This window comes from Anser anser (assembly GCF_964211835.1).
Source record: "Anser anser genome assembly, chromosome: 4".
Taxonomy (NCBI): Eukaryota; Metazoa; Chordata; class Aves; order Anseriformes; family Anatidae; genus Anser; species Anser anser.
Window position 1 is genome coordinate 46,652,958 of NC_139724.1, and position 15,621 is coordinate 46,668,578.

General features: G+C 38.5%; 1 protein-coding gene across 14 annotated transcripts in view; it reads left to right on the plus strand.

Annotated features, from left to right (window-relative positions):
• Positions 1–15,621, plus strand: part of MAPK10 (mitogen-activated protein kinase 10) — a 155,178-nt gene that overhangs the window by 29,391 nt on the left and 110,166 nt on the right. For 10 of the 14 annotated variants that reach the window (XM_083833886.1, XM_083833888.1, XM_083833890.1 and 7 more), the window contains one exon: positions 1,507–1,626. The gene's annotated coding sequence lies outside the window, so the exon portion shown is untranslated. Of the gene's footprint in view, positions 1–1,506; positions 1,640–9,055; positions 9,206–15,621 lie in introns of all 14 variants that reach the window. The other 4 variants (XM_083833882.1, XM_083833885.1, XM_083833887.1 and 1 more) reach the window with 2 other exon arrangements.

Genomic DNA, 15,621 nt, shown 5'->3' on the forward strand with positions numbered 1-15,621 from the left:
TGGAATGTTGTAACCTTTGTGTCTAGGGAAGGGAGGTGAGCATTGTGAACTTCTGTTTGTCTTCGGATATCCCGGAGCATACATGGAGCGTAGGACAGTGTCAGAGCCCTTACTAGGGTCAGAAAAAGAAAAGGAGCTGTTGTATTTCTACACTTGTGTTTTTTGTTTTGTTTTGTTTTGTTTTTCCCTGTTTAGGAAAAAAAAAAAGAGCTTCATGACTCTCCAAGTATTGAGCCTGGCTTGCACCACATTGACGGCAAGGAACGTTTGGGGGGTGTTTCCATCTTGCAGCACTGCTGCCAGCTTTTTGCTTTGTAATAAACATTAACAGTGGAAGGCTCAGAAAAAACAAAATCATGGTTCCCATCAAGTCAAGAGCTATTTCAGCAGGGTTGCACAGTAATAGGTCAGATAATTCAAGAAATTGGGAAGTGCTAATTACAGTGGGATTTCAGGGAGCCTCAGACTACGCAACTGTTGACCCAGTACAGTGAAGTGTCTTGGGCCTTCTCTGATTAAGCTGTTGTTTTATCCTGAGGATATTATTTTTTTCTTACTACAGAATTACAGTTCAGATCTCTCTTAAAATGTTGTCCTAACTTGAGTGATGCTCAGTGATGAACATGGCTGCATTTTGCTTAACATCAGTCACCTGTTCTGTATACTTGGAGTTTCTGTTCGGTAGTTAGACACCAGAGTGGAACTTGCTTTATTGTTACCTCTCTTAGTCACTCTTCACCCTCTCTACTTTATTGCATTTGTTGTTTACACTGCTGTTTAAGCTTGTCTTTAAGTACAAGCACTTTGCCATTTGAACTTTTTTTAAAGAGGATTCGAAGTTTGTAGACACCAGTAATTTATAAGCCTTTCCTTATGCCTGTATGTATTTGTGCCTCCGTTTTTAAAGCCATTCATAACATTCATGTTGCCAACTCACATGATCACAAGTCAAACTTAATTTAAATCCCCAGGTATTAGTGATAGATGCCTGCACATAAATCTCAATGTGTTGTAGTGAGTGTTTCTAATCTTTTATATTCCAAGGAAAAATGTGAAGATCTGATCCGATCTGAAAAGACAGGTTAGAAACAACAACCATTAATGAAGAACAGTTTCATGATTTGTAGTGCAATCTGTTGTAACCTGGATCAGTCCTGAACTTGATTTCTTGAACAGTTGGAGTTGCCATCCTTGAATTTTTTTTTCATATTTTCATTTTTAATTTTGGGGGAAAATGACCATGACACTGCTATCCCATTTAAACAGCACTTCATGCTGCATTATTTTTGATCTTTAACCTTTCTTCTTTTCAGGAGTAAATTAATGGCCTGTACAGATACTGCCTGTAACTGAGTGTCTAATGGTAATATCAGAGGAAAAATCTTTTTTTTTTTTTATTGTATTGCATGCAAATATTGATGTTCCAGGCTAGCTTAGTTTTCTGAAGTTCCTCTATCTGACTTAAAGAATAAAACCCAAATATTTTTCTCTTTGTTTTGTGTTTAGGGCTAATATTAGAAACGTGTACCAGCAGCCAGCCAGACTCAAACAGCAGCTATGGCAACCCATGCATGAAGTTGCTGCCTTTGACCCATTTCCTATAGATGAGGCATATCAAACGCCGTGGTGAGTCAACAATGTACGATTTTAACAAATCACGTTCCTTGGCAGAATAATCTTGCTTGATGCCAGTGGGCATACTGATTATTTTGGGGAGGGTGGGGGTGGAATTTCACTGGCAACTTTCAGTAACATTTAGTGAACTTGAGCATCATGCTGTCTTGTTATATATGCTGTTTTCAAGCGTAACATTGCTGCATTGTACATATAGCAGGTGGAGTGTATTGGGAGTGTGGTCCTGATGAACATGTGAAGACAATAATGTTTAAAAAAAAAAAAACACCACTACATATAATGTGTTGGGGGCTTGATGTATCCACTGGTTTACACCATTGTTTTGTAATTACTGTTTTGCTTCTCTTTTATTTGTGGTGAGAGAGAAGAAAGTGATTTTGTTTCTCAGTCTGAAATGACTGAGGAAGAGTGTGAGGAATCCTGACAGGTTTTCTTGCTGTAAATTCCTTCATCCCTGGACAAGAAAATAAATTCTGAGAGTAGTGATGAATAGCAAATAGCATTTTTTCAAGTACTCTATGGCTTTAATCATGTGCAAGTCTACTTGCATACTTACAAGGAAAACTTCTTATATTGCAAGCCATTCTGATCCTGATAATTTCTGTAAGGTGATTTTGGCATACCTTTAGGATGGGAGGAACTGGTTTTAGGTATCCAATGTAATCACAAAATAGACATTGTGAAATCTTGCGAGTCTTTAAGGTAACTAAATTTCCATTCAAAATAAGCTTATATTCGTTTTTTCCCTAGCACTAGCTAGATGTTTGCCAGCTCCAGTCACCATAGCCAGCATAATCTGAAAGTCAACAGGTTTAAAAAAAAAAAAAAAAAGGGGGGGGGGGGCAACAAATATAAGTTGATCTCTGGACTTGATGCAGGTCTTCTGTGATTTGGCCTTTACCACTGGTCAGTATCAAATCTTATTTCTGGAGCTGTTACAAAATAGGATGTAAATTCAAGTCACCAAAATATGTCTGCTCTCTCAGTAGGAGTTATAGGTTTCATTTTTATTTGTAAATCAGGCAGAGATGAAAACATGCAGTCTGTCCTGGCTAGTGGGCAGTAGTGGTATGTGACTACTGTAATAATGAAATGAGCGCTCTGATAGCGTGTCTTTGTCATCCTTGGTAGAGCTGCTGGGAGAAATGAATAGGTGTCAGGTAAATCTATTTGATTCTGCTCTGGAGTAAAATGAGTGAGAAAGTAGCAAAAAGCAATGCCTGCTAGATGACTGAAAGGTTGAAACCTCAAGTGCTTCCCAAGGGGGAGAACGAGATATTTGATGTGAGGAGTAATTTGTGGCAGGAGGAGGTCTGAATGTTCACATCCCTGACTTGCGGCCATCCGGTGACAGAAAGGCATTTATGTAGAACTTGAAAACCTCCCCATATTACGCCCATGATATTGATAAGTTCTTGAGGATTTTAAAATATGTGGCATTGGACAGAAGCTAATTCTTGCTAGCAAGACACTAGCATTCATCTTGCTTTAATATGTGGACTCTTAAATCTGTGAAACTTAACCTTTCTTACATGAATGGGCTTGGCTGAGTTTTGAATTCATGATGAGCTGCAAAACCATAGAACCTTTTGTGTGTTTGCTTTTAATTTGAACTTGTGTGTTTAGCATCACATAGGTAATAAGCTATTTGTAGATGATCAGAGTTTATATAAACTGGTAAGAGCAAAATATTTACCATTGGTGGTAATTAATACCACTGCAATATTAATAGAACAAAAGATTTTTGTCAGCGTGTCTATGATGAACAGTGGTTAAAAAGAAGTTGCATGTAGTTTTTATAGTATCATGTATGCATGTTAATCTGATAAGCTCATAGGCATGGCACGTCATATTCTCTCACCATTAATATTTTAAAAATTTCTGTATATGTTGAAAAAACTTTTTGAAGAAGCTGGGTGAGCACAACCTGTCTCTGGAGTACTTTATCTCTTGAGTTCAGTGCTCATCTAAGTCACTTCCTCCAGCTTCATTCTTCTCACTTTAGTTTTTAGGATGGGTAAACCAGCACAGGCAGCAGGTTTTCAGAAACAGTATTTGATACCAGTCAAACTCAAGTTCTTTTTTCTCAGGGATGTTGTAGGTAGAGAATTACTTGACGAAGTTTCCTTCAGAGTGACAGCTTTTTGAGAGTCAAAAATGGTGAACATACTTAAATAAAAATTATGAACTCAAGGTCTTGCTCTGGAGTTGCATTTCCACAGGAAAATTATCTGTAGTTGTCTTTAGTTTAGTATGAATTCAGAGGTTTTGTATGCATATCAGTTAGGGATACAGTCCTGTGAACGCGCATGAATCAGAGCCAGTCTTAAATCTGCAGATTTGAGATAGAAATGCTTACGCTTTCTGTGCAGGTTCTCTTCAGGTAATGTTGATCTTGTACACATGCAAATGACTTGGAACATGTAATTATGTATCTTGCATCAAGACATTCCTGTTTATGAAAGCACAGGTTTTATAACAGTGGAACTTGTATGTGAAATCAGATGTCTGCTTTTACCTGTCAAAGGAAGAAAAGGATTCTGATTGTATACTGTTTAGTAAGTATACTGTTTTTGCCCCTATGGGAGGACAAAAAAAAAATCAAAATGTTCAGGGAAAATAGCATTTATGATACCAAAATATTTACCAGTATTCATCAAATAAAATAATGAAAAAAGTGAGGATATTTTGCTTAACACAAAAATAAGGTAAGTGCTGTGGACGATGGGAGCTGAGTTCCTTTCGGTAGAAAACATGAAAGAGAGTCTAGGATTCATACGGCTATGCAGATGAAGAGAGTACCTGGGATACAGTAATTTTAGTTTTCTAAGCACTTAAACATTTAAGGACCTTTTAATCTTTAGAGGGTCTTGGCTTAATATCTTGCAACTGGAATGTGCAATATTTGTTTCTCTCACCTGTGTAAACATTGAGTACACAAAGTGAAATTCTGAACTCCATCTAGCCCATATTGAATGTGAAATAACTCCAGTGAGTTTGGTGGAGTTAAACCAGACTTATCAGAGGAGCTACAAGGCAAGTTTTCTGAGAAACAGGTGTTTTACTTCTCCGTCTTTCTTAGTAGGAAAAGGTTGTGCATATTAAAAATGTTGCATGCCATATATATTAAAAACAAAAACAAACAAAACACCTACAACAAACTTGTCTGTTATTGATGATGGCTATGTAATGAGCAATTTTATTCCCTGGTGAGAGATGACATTTTTAATACGTTTCCAAAAGCTTTTTGTCGTGTGATCAACTGCGTACATGCACATAACAAAGATTTTCCAGGAGTGTCATTGACAGCAGTTTGGGTGTTTGCCTTCCCCCTTCCGTACTCTTCAAGGATGTTGGGTGTGTTTTTTTTTACTGCAAAGTGCAAGAAAAAAAGAGTTCTCAGTGAAACTACTAGATCATATTTTACTTCAATAAACTGCAATGAAAAAGGTTACAAAATGGAAGCAAACTGTCTTTGCAAATGTGTAGATTTTGTTGCTGCTGTTGGGTTTGTCTTTCTTTGTGCGTTTTCTTTTTTGGTTCTTCAGCATATCATTGAGCAGGATGTTTTCACTCCCTTTTGAAGTCAGCCTTCTTTTTTATGCTGTTACTACTCATGCACATCCCTTCTCCTTCCATCCTTGGTCTGTTGTTGGATATTACTGATCCCCAAAGCCTGTGAAATTAGTATATTAATTAAATAATAATTAAACACAGTTTTGTCAATGCTTTTGCACATTTGGATTTTTTAATGCCCTAGGCTGAGAGAAACTGTGAGCTTTCTTTTAATAAAAAATAGGCTTTTCATCCTTATTCCTTAACAACAGCAACAAAAAGGAAACCTTGAGTATCTGAAAGCTTGAGGCCTCAAAACACTGCATTGCTTCTACCAAGGTTATTCCCTCATGGTATCTCAGAATTTTGGGGAGAAATGACAAATTTCTTAGACTTCTGGGACTGACGTTAAAAATGAGTTTTGGAGTTAGTTGGGAAGTGCACGCATGCTATCTTTCTGAATACTTGTGAAGACACAAACATGCCTCGCTTCTGGATTGATGTCTGCATTCCTTACAACACAACCCTGGCTACTAGGAATGGTGATGTTATTTGCATAATTGAAAATTTCAAAATTAATTTTGTGTAAAAAATTTGAAATGCAGATGTCTTACTTCAGGGGCTCCCCAGTTGTTTAATTTTGCTCTGAAATGCTGATGGACCAAATGCTTTTATTCTGCCATATGTCAGTCTGCGCTTGCTGAACAGGAGTGAACTTCCTGACCTTAATACTTCCCTGTGCCAGCTGTGACCTGTGAACATCTCAGATGAAATATTTGCATCTCTGCTGTGTTTTTGAAGTTGCTGGTGGAAAATATAACTCTGTGCCACCTGGCAGGCAAGTTCAGTATTTGGCATGATCTCCTCCCAATCTTACAGAAAACATCCAGCACTATTGCTGTGGTATATGGAAACAGAGGGTCAGATGGATATCCTCTGAACCTTTGAATAGTTCTTCAGTGTCATCCACACAAATTGTATGGAAAGAATTCGAGTAGAATGCAGAACAGTAAATGAAAAGGCCAAATCAATAGCAAAAAGCCCAGAGAATGGTGCCAGCAGAAGGGTGGGAAGGAGACCAAGACAGCAGTAAGGCAGCTATATTTATGGGCATGCCACATGAACCCATATTATGCAAAGCGTTGGGAAGCGTTTTGTAACCACATGGGGAAATATTTTGCCTGCTTCCTCTTCTAGACTTGTCAGTGTGGTACATTGACTTGACTGTTTCTTTGTGTTCTGTTAGGAAATCAACAGTGATTTCCTAATTATAAAGAGGGAATTAAATCAGTGGAAGCCAGGAACGGGGTTAATCAATGCGATGCTGCTAGTGTGATGATAACTCTGTGATCCTTCTCTCTCAGACATTTTATGTTGGGACGAGGCAGACCCATGTGATGGAGGAGTGTCTAGAAGGCTGTTATCTGGAGGTTATATGAACTTGTGGTCAGACCCCAGGCTCACCCGCGGGCCCTGCCATAGCCTTGCTGTGTGGGATGCTGGCCTCTGTGTCGGAGCGGCTTGGCACAGAGAAGATGATGGCTGCAGGCTTGGTGCTGCTGCTTGTGCATTCTTAGTGTGCTCTGACTTCCTGGTGCAGTTAATTAGAACAGCTCACCTGTGATGGGTACGAGAAATAACTGTTAAATAGACCTTCTAGGGCCATTGGGTATTGAGTAGCTTTCATTCTATTTGTTAAGACTCAGAATTGTTCAGTCTGTAGTGGGAAAAATCCGTCTAGTAAAGGTCACTGTCCTCAGTGGCCCTTGGCTAAAAAGTTGGTGAAGGAAAGGGAGAACAGACAGGGTTTCTCTTGCTGAGTTCTCTGGTATTCCAGAAGTATGGTGGGTTTGGTTTGTGCATTTTTGTCTGAGAGACTGAAGTTTCTTCTTTGTCACAAATGGTGTTTTCTTCTTCAGCATTTCTGCCTACTTTTTTTTGCTTTATCACCTCCTTTCTAGATATTTAATATGAAGAAAAAATCTAGTTGAATTGCAAATGATGATTTTTAACTTATCTGTAGGTACTAGTTCTATCCCAGGAGTAAAAACACCCTACCTGTGCAAACCCACTGTAAGACTGCAGGGGCTTGAAAGTCCTGTGTGGCTCGAACAGCAGCCTGCTAGGAAATGCTGCTTAGCATACCAGAAGGCATTGTTGAAGGCTCTCTCGATACTGCAGACTGTGAAATAATTTACCCTGTGCTCAGTTTTGTGTTTACGTGACTGTTGTCCTGGGTTAGTTCATATAGATCAATGCAGTGTATGATAGGGAGTCTTCCTAATCCACTTCCTTACTGCCTTTTTTTCTGGAAAAATGCAGCTCCAGTTAGCTGCGGCTGGTAGGGCTACACTCCTTGGAGTAGCGCCTGGGGTGGGAGTGCTGTAAGAAAATAAATACAGGAAAAGATTTAATGCTGCTCTTCCTGAAACAAAGAAAAACTTCTTTCTGAGCTGTTCCTGAAATAGATCTGCATGGCTTAATTGTGCATCATAATGCTACTTAAACATCTGCATTAATTTATGTTAGATTTCAGTCATCATTGTGTAGATAGATATTTTTATGGCATCATGCAAGCTTAATTTGCTGTTGTACATAAAATTAATTTTATTATCTGTCAATCTGAATCAAGGCTATATTGTGGAGGTCTTTCATGAGAGAAGAATATGGCAAATATACCTTTGTCTGTACAAATTAAAATAATACATACTTGAATAAAAACCATGATTTCTAGGTGTTGTACGCTCCTTAATCTAACAACCCTACAGTGCAATCCTCTGTTTTTCTTTTGAGGCTTTGAAAAAACAGAAGGCGATGATTTACACCCCTTGTCATTTGCCTTCTGTTGGCTCGATTTAATGTCGCTGTTCACATGGTGCTGTATGTGTTGGAGAAAATTTCACCTGAATCTTTGTACGGATGTGAGCAGTTGGCTTGAGAGTTTGTTGGTCTGACTGGTCTGGACCTCATATCATCCATGCCCATTACCTAGTGGGAGAAGACTTGGTAGGGTCGTAGAAACAGTACGGGCAGGCAGCCTGGAGGCGTGCCTTGTGCTGGTGGTGAACAGGCTTCAAGTGCACTTGAGTTGCTAGTCCTTGAGCAAGCAATGAGTTTTTTTTCCCCGCTGCAAGAGTACTTTTTGAGTAGTTAATGATTAATTTGTGTGAATTTTCTATTACACAGCTTGATCAGAGTACCTCAGAGCAGACTTGGAGCTGGTTCAAACTAGAATTGTTGGGTGTTTTCAATGGAGTGATGTTGACTTGTGGCAGGAGAGAATGTGGTGCACTGGGGAATATTGATGCTGCTTCATCAGAGTGAAGGCAATAGTAGCATTAATAAAATGACAACAATACTATAGATAAAATCATTTCCTAGAGACCCTACAGTCTCTAAATCACACCATAGCCCATTATATGTGATCCTGAATTTTTTTGAAGGGAAGAAAAGGAGGAAAAAAAAAATTCTAAATCTTCGATCAGGATTTGACTGTCAGCAACTGAGTCCAAATCGAATTGTAAGGGATGATCTCTCAAATGGCAGCTTGAGATCTGACCTCACACATGGAAATAATGCACAGAAAATTGCTAGTGCTCAGTAAACTACTTTTCCTCATCTGCAAGCATAAAGCAATTTACTTATCAAGTAGTGTTGTATGAAAAGGGAGAAAATAAAAAGTTTGCTAAGGAGAGAGCATACAAAAAAAGGCTCAACTCCTGAAGCATCGCTAAAAACGTTTCATGGTAGGTGTCTTTGTAGAGCAGCCTGACCTAGCAGTTGTGTGCTTCTTCTCTTCTCCAGTGCTGTCTCAATACAGAGTTTGACGTTGTCGGGCCTGGTGTTTTTGTTACCCATCCTGCAGGGTTACGAAGCCCACTTCTGCTCATCTTGTGATGTGAGCTACTTGTGATCCACCAACCTGATCCACCGCCTCCTCTGCTTCTTGCTGCTCTAGATAAACACTACAGCTTTGCAGGCTTTCTGCAATTTAAGCACTTGGATTAAAATACAGGTAATTTTGTAAAATTAAAATTGAAAATGTAGAGCAAGTCTAGGCTAGCAAATCTGTACCTTGAAAAAGAAAGTTGTGTGGGACTGTTCAGTAGCCATGGTGGTTATGAAGCAGACTACCTTGCCTAGAATGCTCCATTATTTAATCAGTAAATCCTGAATTAATTGCATCACATAATCTGTGTGAGATTCTCAAAATATTTTGTTACTGTTGAGTCCAGAAATCAGCAGCTCTTTCACTTTGTTCACTGGGTGTCGTGTCTCTACCTGGGGAAGAGAAACCACAGAGAAACCAAGAAGCAATGTGCCTTTATTTTTTGCAAGATTTCTCTTGCTGTTTTTTCTTCCGTATGAGGCAGTTGCTTTGGGCACTTGAATTTTGTGATGTTATTTCTTTTCAATCCTTACATTGTAATGTAAAGTTTTAACTTGGAGTTGAGAGCTGTCTCAAGGAGGGAGTGCCATGAATGTCTTTTGTCTGTGCCCAAAAGCGAATGTGTGTGTTCTTGAGCATTTTTGTGTTGTAGCAGAGCTGTGTTTTGGAAGGACTGAATCACTGCTCCAAAAAGCATATGGGGAGACAACTAACAGTCATGGTGTAAATGTAGCGAGAGAGAAGCAGAATTAATTATAGGCAAAATATATATAGTTAACTGCAACGTTACGTGGGATGTACATTTCTGATAGAGCATTTCACTTAGGGCTTGTGAAGGGCTTTGTAATGTTCGTAGCACCTAAACCCATGGAGAGGTTTTTCCTGCTGATTATAACTTCCCTTCATATTTTTTACAGTGCCTTCAATGAATACATAACTAACTGCAATAATAATAATAATTCATGTGAATAGTATTAGTGTATCTCCTGGTAGATTTCATGGATGTGCATTAATAAAACTTCCTTTTCCTTATTGCCATGTATGAAAAGAAAAAATGATGTCGAGAGATATAAACCATTATGTCACATTAAATACTGAGCAATACTACAGTCAGATAACGTGAAATTAACATCTAGAGTCTTTGTTCCTAAAGTAAAAATAAATATTTAGTCTCAAAGCTTCTGCTAGGTTAGTAAGTTATCAGAATAAGTAAGAATTTGTTGATGGTTTTAGTATTACATGAGTCAGTGTTAAACATGACTATAATTTGTGATGCAAGCATATTCTTTCAGTTAGGGCAAGGTCCAAAATACTTAGCAAAAAGAGCAGATAGTGCCATTAAATTGATCATGCTTACCATCAGAAAATGGTGTTGCTTTGATATTAAACTCTTTTCCTTGCACTTAGTCCTTTTATACTGTATTTTTTTCATGTTAAATGTCAGCTTTCTAATGATGGCGTCTTCATAATGCATATAATGGGGACCTATTTGTTTTTAAAAAAGCGAGCTATACTGTGGTTTACTGCAACTTTGCATTGTGAGGTATAAAATGCAGTAAATCTGTGGAATTCAGAGCTCCTTACACAGGGCGCAGAGCTAGGCCTTTTTTGTGCACATGTGGTATTTGGCACTGTTCCATATGCCAGAGAATTTTATGGCTTAATTCTCTAGCACAGTGCATCTTTAGCATTGCTTATTTGCATTGACTTGTCAGGCCTGTAGTCCAAATAGACAAACTGTAAATCATAGCTACCTTTCAGGGTTTTTTTTCCTTCTGCAGGTTAGAAACTTAAGTCAGTGAAAGAATTGATTTGTCATTGCATGTGATAAATACATGCATGTTTGTTTGCAAAGTGCTGTGTTTGGTATTGAGATGTAACCCATTGGAGTAAAAACAAGGGTAAGGGAAAGGGAAGATGCTGCTGAGCAAAGAGAAATGGCAGCACTGATGTTGTTCTAAGTGCCAGACAAGGTAGTTTTGATGCTGTACCTGACACATGTATTCTTGTTTTTCTTCCTTGTCAGGAGTCTCTCATATATATTATTATATAGTGACTATCATTAAACGTTTGATATGTATTGCTGACAAGTGCGCTATGCTAGCATAAGTAGCAGTCCAGAAACAGAGAGGACAATGTAAAGGGTGTTTGAATGAGAGGGCAGAAAAAGGCTGCAGCTAATGTAATATTAAGCCTTCATCAACTGAGTTATTGAGTAGAACAAGCAGCTAAGGGTAGTATCCCATGAAAATCTGCCAAGCGAACCTGTACCATCAGTTATCTGCAGGTGAAATAGTTGTTTAGACTACAACCTTGATCTGTGACTGAAGTTTGGAGTAGGAAAGTCTGAGTAAGCATCAGACCCTTGAGTCGTTGAAAATGAGTCTAATCTTTGCCTTGAGTGAAGTCCCCTGGAAGATGGGAAAACCACACATGCTTTCCCAAAGAGATAGCAATTTTGGGCAGGGAGTAGCACAAGTGCAGAGGAGCTTTTTTCAAGATGCATTGTTTTAACCTCCACTGTTTATCCTCTTAGAGGATTTGTGAGCAGTGGCTCATTGAAACAATTTTTATGGTGATTTACCTTTTCTGAGGAGCTTCTGAAGTACAAATAGACTTGAGGGGGGGTTGTGTGTGGAAATGAGGTGGGATAGTTGACATTTCCTTTTATTTGTTATTTAAAGATGAGCCTGGAGTTCTTTATTTGTTTGCATACATTGTCTAAGTGACAGAGTTTAAGCTAATAGAACATATTTACAGAAGATTTAGGGATGAGGATTTGAATCAATACCTGTTTTGACAATTTGCTATGTCAAATATAAGCAGGTTATTTGGTACAGATTCTGTAATGAAAGAATTGAGCAATCCTCAGTATTACATACTTTTTAGTCCTAAGTTGTTTTCCAAACAAGCCACTTAAGAAAAGATTTTGTATTGTTACCTGATTAAAGAAAGCGTACTGTCTAGGATTTGTGTATAAAATTGCAAGAGAATCCTATTACAAATTTCAGGCTGGTATAGCACATCACCAAGATAACTTGTTTCCCAGGTTAGAAGTTCAGCCAATGACAGACAGATGTGTGGCTTAAATTAGTATATAGCAACCAGGATAGTTTTATCTGCAGGCCAATTTTTTAATCAACATTCAAGTGATGACGTGTCACCAAGTAATGTAGCAGGTATTGTTTCCTTCTGCAGAGTTAAGATGCCAAATATAATTTACATATTGCCTTGTCTTAGTTTTAATGTGGGAAACAATTGTGCAATTGGGAAAAGTGAAGATTAGTGATAGCAAGATGAATATGAAATTGTTGTACTGTTTAAAGAGAAAGCGCGTTAAATTGCTGGCTCACAATTCAGAGTTCATTTTTCTAACATGCCTATGTTAACACTTTGATAATTAAGCTTCATTAAAAATGATAATAATAATTTCCTTTTTCATTCAAGCATAACAAAGCACTTAAACAAGCTTTAATAAACCTCATATCAACTCTGAAAAATAAGTGTTATTGCCTCTATTTTATGGTTGGGTAAACAGAACTGAGGGCAAACGAGTCTTAAGGAAGTCGACAACTATTGCCCAGGGGAACTCCTGGACACTGCTCCAACTGAGCAGGCCATGGTTGTGAAGTACAGGTAGCTGGACTGAGCCGTAAATAGTAAGATTTAGTAACAAAAAGTGAGCTGAGGAGCATGGCCTGTAGTGGGTGATGATGAAAGCAATCCACCAGCTGTGGCTGGGCAATGTAGCAGCCTCAGTTAATTATTTTGCAGCTCCCCTGTTGGGACAGCAAGTTCCTGAATCATGGCTGGGATCTAGCACTTTGAACCAGCCCTTGACAACTTGCCCAGGCTGCATTTAAAGGATTTCATGTGTCATTTCAGCTCCTCAGAATAATTCCCATTTCCTCAGAGCAAAGGCTTTGTGCTTAGCCTCTCTACAGCTTGTCTGTGCTCAAGGCATGTGTCGCTACATACGTATGCATGAAAAGAAATCCTCATATCATCAGTTGTGTGCTAACAGAAGGAAAACTTGTCTGTCCTTTTGAAAGTAGATAGAACTTAAGATGCATTTAACAAATAAAACAACAGAGTAGATTTGCTGGGCTAAATAAAAGCAGACTTTTTTTTTTTTTTGAATGAGTACACAGAAAGCACATATAACCAACCAAATTAAATATATGCTAACCTGCACTGCAGCAGGAAATGCAGAATAAATTATTGCAGGTAGCTAAATGGAAATTCTTTCCCACTGTAGCAGGGAAAGAAAGAAAAAACAAGGAAATCACACAGAGTAGAAGGGGGGAAAAAATAAGGAAAAAAAACACCTGAAAGCAGTCCATCATGAAAAGTAATAAAGCCACCAAGAAGTTAAAAGGCCCAACCCTTCAAAGAGGGAGAATTTCAGTGTCTGAAGGCTGCAGATGTCTTCTGACTGTAGGCAGTGACCTTCTGGAACTGCGTGCTGGTACTTGTCACAAGTGCCATCACAGTTGTTACTGTGGTATGAGGGAAGCTCACAAAGTTGGTGCCATTCACTGTGATTGGCAGTTTATGTCCCTAGGGCTCAAAAGGTGCTTCTGCATGTACTGGCAAGTATGTTGTTGTATGGTGTATGTAAATCTGCCTGTATGTATTGTAAATTCAAGGCTCCAGGTTTATACACAAAACATTTAGCTTGACTGAGGAACCTGTTATTTCCTGTGAGGTAATTTAGATATAAGGAGACAACTGATTTTTTTTGTTTTTTGACAACTATTTAACCTTCATGTCCATTAGAATTTCAAATGCTTACCATATCTAAGCAATGTTCGGCCCTAAATTAATTAGTTAATAGAATTTGCATTCAAGCCTGTTAATATTTGACCCACAGATTAAAGGGGCAATTGAGACGGTGTTCGGTACCTGATTACTATGGAAGGAGAAAGAAATTAAAATAGTGCTCTCAGTTCCTTTTTTTTTTTTTAATTATTATTAGTAGTGAACAAGTATGATAAGGAAGAGTTTTTCTAATAGGAATGAATATAACCATTTTGCTACACTTTCTGTGTTATTAGTAGAGTAAAAGGAACTCTAGTTTGCTTCTAGGAGGACTAATAAGAGAAACAGAAGGTGAGAGAAGCAAGACAGGCAATGTATTCAGGCTTTGGGAATTGGAATTGAAGAAATAGTAAATTAGGTGTAGTCACCCGCATTGTTAGTCTGCAGTTCTTCAATTTTGATTTGAGAAATAACAGCATCTGTCAACTACTTAATTCTTGTTATGGGAAACAGTATTCAACAGCATTCTACCCTCTATTTGCATTATTGTTACTGCGAGTAGTGTTTCTGAATCCACTACTACCCCCAGGACTAAAGAGACAGCGCGATTTAACAAGATAATTGTATGCATACTTAATTTTAAGCAACTGAATCATCCCGACAAATCTAAGCAATTGAACAGTGCCTTAATCAGACTATTCAGGTACTTAATTTTAAGCACAGCATTAAGAACTGACTACATTAAGCTAGAATACATGAAAATCTAATTGCAATGTAGGAAAAAAAAAGTTTCCATGGGCAGAAATCAGTCTTCCCTCCACTATACGTCTCCCCCATGCCTAGCTGCATTTACATCGTAGTTTTCTTCAACCATAGCAATACCAGCATGTTTGCTGGCTGAAGTTGCTGAACTTGCAATGTCGTTGCTTCCCAGTATTGGAGACCAGGAGTGAAGTAAAAGGCGTAATTCAGAAACAGAGCTCTTGCTATGAGATACGAGCCAGCTATAATCCCATCTGTGTAGGTTTACAGCCAGGATCTGGGTCATGTGAAATTCTCCCTGCCTCCACCCAGAAGCACTCTAATGATTATTCATGATAAATTTTAAAAAGAGTGCTGCAGTGTATTGCTAAGTGAATGCATCTTCATTTTCGGACTCCCTCCCACTCGAGCATTTCCAGTAGCCATTATTGTAACAGTGCTGACCACTCCCTGATTAATCCCATCCATGTGTTGCTGATCTTAACTCTTAACTTCTCCGAGCTCGGTCTTTACAACCTTGAGTGTAATGTAGCAATTGCCACAGCAGTCAAAAAAAAAAAAAAAAAGGTTAAACCTGGCATATTCCCTAACTGGATCTTCTGAAATGCCTTTACTATTTTATTTAGCAGTAGCTTCAGCCCCACTGGGTAGGCTCTGTCAGAAAAGAGCAGGTGTCCCAGGCGTTTGTGGTCTTACACAAACCAGGTTTTATCTGGAATGACCCCGGTGTGTTCTGCTTGGGCTGTTGCCATGTCTAGCTTCAGTCTGTCCCCGAGCTGCTGCTGTTACCATGTCATCAGCTATTATGTGAATGCCGGCAACGCCTTCAGGTCTTTCAGTGCTCATTTGCAAAAAGACTTTGTCAGCTGATTTGATTGCCAAAAATAAGTAGATAGATGGAAAAACATACATTTTTTTCACCAGAGTACGTGGTTCAGACAGTTGATTATCTGAGCTGATTTGTTAGTGTCTGTATAGATTACTATGTATGTCTTTAGCAATTTGTGTGGAATGTCTGG